Source organism: Panthera pardus, unplaced genomic scaffold (assembly GCF_024362965.1).
Source record: "Panthera pardus isolate Hobbes unplaced genomic scaffold, ASM2436296v1 HiC_scaffold_8, whole genome shotgun sequence".
Lineage (NCBI taxonomy): Eukaryota > Metazoa > Chordata > Mammalia > Carnivora > Felidae > Panthera > Panthera pardus.
The window spans coordinates 4,479,404-4,489,739 of NW_026527013.1; positions in this window are offsets into that span (position 1 = coordinate 4,479,404).

Consider the following 10,336-nt stretch of genomic DNA (forward strand, 5'->3'; position numbering starts at 1 on the left):
TGTGGAGGAGGCCTTTTGTTAGGAACGTTCGTGGGGGGAGACTGCTACTTGCCAGGAGCCCAAGGAATGATGCATGTTGGCCCATCGCAGATGGTAAGGGATGGGGTCTTGAAAAACTCCCACCTACCAACCCCTGTCCTCTCCCCAAGTCTCATCCACGGGAGCTCCCATAACACCAAGGGTCCCTGATAGGTTTGTGGGAACCCAGCTAGATGCAAGAGCAGACGGACGGCACAACAAATTCTCAGTTGTCCTAAAAGCCACTGGTAAACTTTTCATGTTCAAATCATCGCCTGCTGATGCCCCCAGCCAGCTCACCTGTAGCAGCCTGCCGGGGCTTCTGCAGCCAAGAACCCTGCAAGGTACCGGCTGGGTTGGCTTGTTCTGAGGCTCATCTCGTCTCTGTGTCCACATTTCCCTTTTTCACAAGGACACTGGTCATCCTGGATCGGGGCCCACCCTAATGACCTCATTTTAGCTTGCTCACCTCTGTAAAGACTCTATCCTCAAATACAGTCACATTCTGAGGTCCTGGGGGTTAGGGCTTCCACAGATGAATCAGGACGGGGCGGGGGATGGGGGGAGGCAGGCATAATTCGGCCCATCACACCTTTTCTTCATTGTTGACTGGCCTCACTCTTCCACACCTTCATCTGCCAAAGTCTCATGGGCGAGGCCAGCAGCTAAACAAATCATGTGTATCATTCCGCATCTTTTGCAAGACTTCCAATTGCACTTTGCAGTTGGGTGAAAGACCACCTGACACTGACATGGGGGTGGGAGATGGACCCTTTACACCTGTGCTGACCAAGATGGCAGCCATTCAAATTGAGACGTGCCATAAGTCCAAACATAGACTGGATTTGACAGCTGGGTATAAAATAGAGACTACAAAATACCTCATTAATATTTTAAAATATTGACTACATGTTGAAGTGATACTATTTTAGACATACTGGGTGACAAAAATATATTACTTCAGTTAGTTTCACCTATTACGTTTTTACATGTGGCTACCAGAAAAAAAATTAAAAAAAAATTTTTTTAATGTTTATTTTTAAGACACAGAGCATGAGTGGGGGAGGGGCAGAGAGAGAGAGAGAGACACAGAATCCAAAGCAGGCTCCAGGCTCTGAGCTTGTCAGCACTAGAGCCCGACGTGGGGCTCGAACTCATGAAGCATGAGATCATGACCTGAGCTGAAGTCGGATGCTTAACCGACTGAGCCACCAGGGTGCTCTGAAGATTTTTAATTACATAGGTGGCTTACATGATATTTCTCATGGACAGCACTGCTCTAGAGTTCACTGGAGAGGGATTCAATTGTTTTTCTAACTTATAAACTAATACATTCATTCAGGAATATTTTCATCCTATGGTAACTGTGGGATCTCAGAGAATGAACACACAGATTTCAAGTCTCTCCAGGTAATAACTTATCCTTCCTCTCCCTCCAGCTTCCAACAGGAAGATCCCTCTGGGTAGGGGCTTTTTCTCCTGTTTTTAAGAAGCCCAGATTCCCCATGGGTCAGTCTGTTGAAGAGGTGCCCCCTCAGGGACCTGCCATGCCTTTTGAAGGAATATATTGGATAATCATAGATCTCTGAATTCCTGTGAACCTTCAAGGCATGATCCCAGGGAAGCTTATGGGGAAGTCTATAAAAAACCTCTCGGGGCACCTGCGTGGCTCAGTTGGTTGAGTGTTCAATGTCAGCCCAGGCCGTGATCCTGTGCTTCATGGGTTCGAGCCCCACGTCAGGCTCTGTGCTGACAGCTCGGAGCCTGGAGCCTGCTTCGGATCCTGTGTCTCCCTCTCTCTCTGCCCCTCCCCCACTCTGTCTCTCTGTCTCCCCAAAATAAATAAACATTAAAAAAAATAAAAAACAAAAAGAACTTCTCATCTTGTGGGTTCCAATTCGAGTTTTTTCTCCCCAGAGGGCTGAGGCATCAGAAAGAAAAACCTTCACAAGTCTATGGCCATACCACCCTGAACACGCTTGATCTCATCTGATCTCAGAAGCTGCGCAGGGTCAGGCCTGGTTAGTACTCGGATGGGAGGAAAGCCTTCGCACGTCTGAGGAAGTGGGTCCCCAAGCCAACTCATCTTCCTAGAAGCAACCTGGAAACTCTTCCAATAAGTTCCGATAATAAAGCATTTCAGCATCCCACGTCCTGATTTGGGGCCAGATTCAAACATTTTGTCCTTTGTTGAGAAGTTCAGACTCTGAAATCAGTTCTGAGTTCAAATTCTGACTAGCTATGTGAGTTCAACCTTCTGAGTCTGGAGGGGGTGGGGCTCTGTAATCCTCCCCCCCCCCCCACCGCCACTCACAGGGTGGCTGTGGAAGACTCACACCATCACAGGTAAAGGTACACAGAGAACGCAAACGGAGTGCAGCATCTGATACCCGAAAGCCCTCGATACAGGTAAACTGTTACCATTCGAAGCACCCACAAGTCTCGGTTAACAGCTGATTCTTGATGAATGCCATCTCTGGGGATGAGTCTCGCTGTTATCATAAGGTCCAAAATAACAGAAACTTAAAGAAGAGAGAAGTTCAGGGGCACCTGGGAGGCTCAGTCAGTTAAACCTCTGACTCGGTTTCAGCTCTGGTCATGAGCTCACGGTTCATGAGTTCGAGCCCCGCATCGGGCTCTGAGCTGATGGCGTGGGGTCTGCTTGGTATCCTCTTTCTCCCTCTCTCTCTGCCCCTCTCACATACACACTTTCTCTCAAAATACATAAATAAAAACTTAAAAAAAAAGTTCATTCTTCTTTCATCCACAAGTCCATATACAGGCAGATCAAAGCTGACACAATAAATCCACAGTGTTGGTCCCTGAAAGACCAGTGGGGGAGGCACCTCCCAGGCCAAAGGAGGACAGCCTATTAGGACAGGAGGAAGAAAATTTCCAGTCTTTTAAGGTTCTAGATACCTACATGTGTCCCAGGGCCCCTTTTCTTTTTAAAATATAAAAGTATAGGGGCGCCTGGGTGGCTCAGTTGGTTAAGCATCTAACTTGGGCTCAGTCATAATCTCGCGGTTCGTGAGTTCGAGCCCCATGTCGGGCTCTGTGCTGACAACTCGGAGCCTGGAACCAGCTTTGGATTCTGCGTCTCCCTCTCTCCCTGCCCCTTCCCCGCTCATGCTCTGTCTCTCAAAAATGAATGAACATTAAATATATATCTCTATCTCTACCTATATATCTATATATATGTAAGTATAAATAGATCAGAAATGTATGAAGACATTCTCCTTGCAATAATAATAATAATAATAATAATAATAATAATAATGCATATAAGGGTAAAGTCATTTTTGGTGGGCTTCCTTACCCATCTGGTAGGTCTGTTTTTTTAATATGTAAGTGTAGTCAATCTTCCTCTTTTGAAGACTCTGTATTTGCAAGTTTGGCACTCACTAAAACTTACCTGTAACCCCCAAATCAATGCTCCCTGTACTTTTGTGGTCATCTGTGGACATGCACAGAGCAGTGAAAAGTCTGAAGTGCCCAACATTCACATTCTCAGCTGAGGTCAAACACAGTACTGCCTTGGCTTCTCGCTTGAGCTCACAATGTAAATGCACATCCTTCTGGGGGTCTGTTTAGCACCATGTTTTTGCATGTTTGTTGGGTGATTTCACTGTTGAAAGTGGCCCCCAAGTCTAGTGTTGAAACTCTGCCTAGTGTTCCTGAGTGCAAGAAGGCTATGATGAGCCCAGGGAGAGAAAATATAGGTGTCAGATAAACTTCATTCACACATGAATTCTAGCGCTGTTGGCCATGAGTTCAATGCAAATGGATCAATAATGTGTATTAACTAAGGTGTCCCTGAACAGAAAACACAAATAAACAAGGTCAGGTAGCAATCAGTTCATAAAAATGTTGTGACAGAGGCTGTCAGGAACCTGATTCTGTATTTCTCCTAAGAGCAATGGTTCAATATTTGCTAATCCAGTATTCACAGCACCTGTATAAACGTAACTACCACAAATAACAAGAATTGACTACATATAAATATATATGTCACTATAGAAAAAAGATATGTGTGTGTGATAGAGATGGGAGAATTCATATTTACATATAAAAATATGTAAGAGAGACATTTTCTCTTCCGGGCAGGGGACAGTTAGCAGGGTGGTTGAGAATGTGAGGAGGGGGCAGGGTGGCAGCTACAGGGAGGAGCAGGGGGCAGGCTTAGGCCAAGGGTGTGGAACCGAGGGGAACACAGACATGGCAGGCTGAGGAGAGGAACAGTGTGGTCAGGAGGCTGCATACACTGAACAAATAAGTAAATAGATTTTTAAAAAGTGGAAGCCAAGTTTCTCGTTGCCAGAGAAGAAACGTAGGAAAAGGCTAGAATGAGGAGGTATTATATTTGAATTGGAGGTTATGCACAACTCATAGTTTTATAATACATACACATGGATACAGAACTATAGACGTGTGTTATATGTATCTACTAGGTCTGTAAGTACACACTCACGTAGTTTTGTGTACATACATGCACATACATACATACATACATACGTGTTTTCTATCTCCGTCTGCTCCAAGGGCCCAGCAGCAGTTAGCACACTGAATGCCCAGATCTTGGCTTCTAAATCCCATCTACTGCTAAAAGGAACCAGGGATGTTTGGGGAAATGTCTGACTCCAGGGCCAAGAAAGAGCCTGGAACTTCTTGTGCCAGAAAGTAAAATGCTAAAACAAAATGAAACAAAACACAAAAGGTGGGGCCTGGCAAAGGGCCAGAGGAACCAGGCTGAAGGACGTTCCGCTGGCCACGTCAGGGGCAATTTGAGTATCAAAACAAATAATGACAATAACAGAGTATACCCCACAGAATAACTGGTTATAACTATTGTAACACAAAGTCCCTAATAACACAGAAGGAATAGTGGGACTGGAAAATCTCCATCTGGCAATCAGTATGCAGGTGGATGGACAAACAGGGGTCATCACTGGGTACCAAGGTCAGTGGCTGGAGGTTTGATAATGGGGAAGATGGTATAATCTCATAATACCTCCCCACAAAATTCCGATCAATTACAGAAGGAGGAAAGATAAATTTAAGGTGGGGAGCCTGACAGACACCAACTTGACCAGGTGGTCAAGGTTTATGTCACCTCCTGATGACCGCGCAAAAAGGAACATAGCGTGCTTTCTGTCCCATTCCTTCCAAGAAAGCTGTTGCGAGTTGGAGGGACCGGGTCTGAGCATGACCACAAGGTGACAATAGCTTTATGTGGGCAACACTTTGGTTCCAGTGCAGGGAAAGTCCCTCACAGCATGAGAGTTTCCAGAGGCTACCGCCCAGGACCAGAGGAGGGCAAGGGGCCACCCTCACACCCCAGGAGAAAGAGGGCTTATCTGTCTGGGTGATATTGCTCAGCAGCTGGGCAGGGAGTTTTGGGGTCTGACGGCTCCAAAGGGCACAGTGGCCTGGGGTCTCTTATAGCTCCGGAGTTTATCTTTTATATGGCACATGTTGCATAAAGTTTCAAGGGATATACAAAGCAAGCAGGCTCTAAATGGCTAAAAATATGCTTATTTAAGGTATATTATTTTTTTTAATGTTTATTTATTTTGAGAGAGAGAGAGAGAGAGAGAGAATGAGAATGAGCAGGGGAGGGACAGAGACAGAGAGGGAGAGAGAGAGAATCCCAAGCAGGCTCTACACAGTCAGAGCAGAGCCCGACACGGGGCGCAAACTCACCAACCGTGAGATCATGACCTGAGCTGATACCAAGAGTCAGATGCTTCACCAACTGAGCCTCCCAGGCGCCCCTAAGGTGTATTTTAAACAACTGGCTGTGTAGGAAATTGAGTTTGCTACTGTCTTTCCCTTCTGATGGTGCATAATGATCAATATAATTTAACGTACCCTTGGGACCTAGAAAATCGTCTGTTCCAAGTCAAAGAAAAAAGTTGGGGTTTTGAGCTGCAGGTCCCAAACTGCTGTGAGGAAGTGAACCACACAGGCCAGTTACATGGGGCCCCTCTGTGGCTCCTTTAAGTGCCAGAGGCGTGGCCCCAGTCTGGTCAAGAGGAAACAGCAGGCGAACCCAAGATGGGGCTCACTCTATAGAAGGTAAGGCCCGTGTTCTTCAAGCCGGGCCAGGGATGAGAAACAGAGAGGGGGTGAAGGAGACCGAAGGAGTCTGAGGAGACATGACAGCTAAGGGCACATGACCCTGGACCAGAAAGGGGGGCCGTACCGGATCACGTAAGAAAATAAGAATGGGATGCGAGGAATGGATGGGCAGGCGGACATGGTGATGTGCTGATGTGGAGGCTTGTGTGCTGCTTGTGTAGGACAGCGTCCTTGTCTGGAGAAGATACACACTCGGAATAGTTGTGCGAAACACCTGCAGGTTTCTCGGAAAAAGACTAACGGACAATCTGGTGGGGGCGGGGGGCGGGCAGTGGGTGACGGAGGAAATGCATCTGCACAGAGGATGGAGAGGTCTTTGCAGAGTGTTTTGGAAACTTTCCCGTAACTTACTATGGCCTCAAAATAAGCTATTTAAAGGGCATGTTAAAAGACATAAACTTGATTTTTCTCCCACTTAAAAAAAATACGCTAGGGCCCGTCTGGGTGGCTCAGTCAGTCAAGCGTCCGACTTCGGCTCAGGTCGTGATCTCACGGTTCGTGGGTTCGAGCCCCGCGTCGGGCTCTGGGCTGATGGCTCGGAGCCCGGAGCCTGCTTCGGATTCTGTGTCTCCCTCTCTCTCTGCCCCTCCCCCGCCTGTGCTCTGTCTCTCTCCTGCTGGCATCTCAACTGTAGTCACCAAGGCCGGCACTGAGTTCAGCTTTCAGTTCACCAACCCCACTTACAACCAGAACAACCCCCAGCTGCTTGAGCCAGTCTAATATAGCTGCCACCTCTACTCCGCACACCTATCTGGGTAAACTCATTTCTCCTTTCCCGGTGTAGCACCCTCGGAATCCAACCCCACATGTAGGACCCAGATCGTCTGCCCGTTTCTACATTACCCAAATCTTATAGGTCGTTTGCAATTTTTCATCCCAAGGCTTGGCACTGTAAGTGGCCTCCTGAAGTAATTTTGAGACTTCACTCCCTTTTCGGTGTGGAGGCAAGGAGGGAGCCAGCGTGCAAACTGGCTTCTATTGCAAGGTTACTGCCTCTCTAGATGGCAGGAAGGGGCTGCCTTTTGTTTCTTCCTTCCTGGCAAGGGAGCCTGAGTGGGATTCTAAAGTTCAGGGCGGGCACTCAAAATCATACAGTCTTCTTCCCAAATGACACCATTCCAAATATTTCCATTCTCAGGGTCCCTCTAACTCAGCAAATGCCCTGACTTTCACACAAAGACCTGGTGAGAATTCATGCCACGCTATAATTCAGCAACCTGAAGCTAGAAGAGGTAAGAAATCACCGAAAACATCCACAGCACTGATTCTCTGAAAACTGCTTTGAGATACGAATTTGAACTCAGAGCCTGTCATTTTCTTAAACCCTCCCATGCTGTCACAAATAGCCTGCAGGCTCAGAGTCCGTGTAATCCTTATGTCCCCCATGATGACTTCCTTGTCCTGTCCCTCCATCCACCAGATCCTTGCCTTTAATAAGAGAACCAAGATACAGGACTTTTGTCTTAACAGCTTACCACAAAGCTACTGACCGAAACTGTGGTATGAGATCAATAAGACAGACAGTCCTGAAATGCAAGCTCACACTGATGGTCAACTAATCCTTAATAAAGGTGCCAAGGTGACTCAATGGGAAAAGGGCAGTCTTTTCAACAAATAATGATGGAATATGCCAAAAACAAACAAAACACTTCGGAGAACTTAGACCATCACCTCACACTACACACAAAAACGAAATCAAAATGTATCGCACACCTAAATGGAAAAGCCAAAACTACAAAACATTAGGGGGGATAAATGTGCCCTTGGATTAGTTTCTGAGATATGATTTCTTAGATATGACACCGAAGCACAAACCACAAATTAAAAGAAATGACAAAAACGGACCTCACCAAAATCAAAAACTCTTGTCCTTCAAAAGATACTGGCAAATAAACGTCAACTCTGCAGGTAAAAAGACAAATGTATTTAAGAATCATGTATCTGCTAGGGGTATCTGGCTCTGTCAGTTAAGTGTCTGACTCTTGATTTCGGCTCAGGTCATGATCTCACACTCATGAGATCAAGCCCCATGTCAGGCTCCACATTGGGCTCAAAGCCTGCTTAGGATTCTCTCTTCCTCTCTTTCTGCCCCTCCCCTGCTCTCTCTCTCAAAAAAAAAATTTAAAAAAAAAGAATCATGTATCGGTTTAAGGACTTGTGGCCAGAATACGTAAAGAACACTTACAACTCAACAATAAAAAAGCAAATGACTCAATTTACGGATTTGATGGAACATTTCTGTAAAGACAGACAGGTGGCCACTAAACATGTGAAAAGATGCCCAATGTCATTAATCATCAAGGACGTGCCAGTGGGAAGTACAATGTCACAGCACTTTACGCCCACCCACCCAATGCCAAGTGTTGGCAACCACGTGCAGAAACCGGAACCCGTTTCTGCTGGTGGGAATGCAAAATGGCACCGCAACTTTGGAAAGCAAGTTTAGAAGTCTCCTCCAACGTTAAACAAGGAGTTACTATGTGACCCAGCAATTCAGCTCCCACGTATATACGATGCCAAGGAGAGATAACGCAAAAATTTGGATACAATGTTCATAGCGGCATTATGCATAAGCACCAAACGCTGGGAGAAAGTCCGAATGTCCGTCAACCAATGAGTCACTACACAAAACATAGTACGTCCAAATAATGGAATGCCACTCAACCATAAAAATGCTCGAACAACCAACACGTGCAGATGAACTTACGCTACGTGGAAAAGGCCGGACGCGAGAGACCACACGATGCATTACTCTGCTTATAGGACATTTCTAATAAAGGCAAAGCTATGGAGACAGAGAGCAGATCAGCAGTTGCCCGAGGCTGGGATGAGGTCTTTTCAGGGTGATGGAAGCAGCCAAAAATTAGAATATGGTGATGGCTTCACAATCGCATGGCTTTATTAAAAATTGTTGCACTGGGTGGATTTATGGGTGGATTTTATGGTTTGTAAATTACAGCTCAAAAAAGCTGGGGGGTGGGAATCGCTCATAAGGCTGGAGGAGGATGTGCAGGAATGACCCCTAGGCCCCCCGTCGAGAAGGCTCCATCACCTCTACAGCAGCTGACGGTGGAATCACACTGTCCCCGCTGTGATCAGGAACATTGTTCGTACCCAAGAAGCTGCTGATTCGGGAGACTGCTGGCCAAAGCAGGAAGCTGGGGCTCCCACTGCTGGCCCCAGAACCATGTGGCTTCAGCCAGAAACCACCTTGGCTCTCCCCCTCACGTGACTCACCTCCAAATCAATCAAGATTTGGAACTTCAGCAGCCACCCCCAGCAACCTTTCTGTCTCTATGAATCTGACTTAAGTACCTCACAGGACCAGAATCCTACAGTATTTGTCCTTTTGTGTCTCGCTTATCTCACTGGGCATAATGTCTTCAAGGTTCATCCACGTTGTAGCAGGTGCCAGAAACGTCCTCCCTTTTCGAAGGCTGAGTGATAGTCCATTGCGCGGATGGACCACCATTTATCCTTCATCCACCAGTGGACGGTGGGTTTCTCTGAACTACTGTGAACCATGCTGCTTTGAACGGGAGTGTGCAAACCCTCTTCGAGTCCCTGCTTCCAATTCTCGTGGGTATATCCCCGGAAATGGGATTGTGGGGTCACACGATAATGTGATGTTTAAATTTTTGAGGAGCCAAAGAGGCCTCTAAATGATCTGTGTGCGAATCGGCCTCAACAGGGTCCAACAATCTGTGCAAATATAGCTGCCTACACATCTGGGAGACTAGTCTATCTCCAAAAGGTGCCGAATGGACATATGAATTCATGAACAATCAGGCACAGGGAATCAAAGTCCTTGTCGACCTTCTGCTGACCTTGCCTAGCTCTTTGAAACAGTCGGCTTCCTTAGCCTCCGTGCTGCCAGTGCCTTCCAGGCTGCCTCCTCTGTCTCACTACTCCCTGTCAGGCTCCCTTGTGAACACGTTCACTCAAAGCTGTAACAAAGCCGGGCAGAGACTATAAAGTCCCTCCAGCCGCCAGACTGAAACCCAAGACTTTGCTGCTGCCTCCTCCCTGGGGGCTGTCACCTTGGGAACCACTGGCTGGGGTCGGGGGGTGGGGTGCAGATAGTGAAGGGCCTTCTTGGGTAGACCCCGGTCCCCTAAGACGGGCCTCTGCAAAGCAGCAACAGGCCACGTCGCCATCGAGGATCCAGGCTACGGAA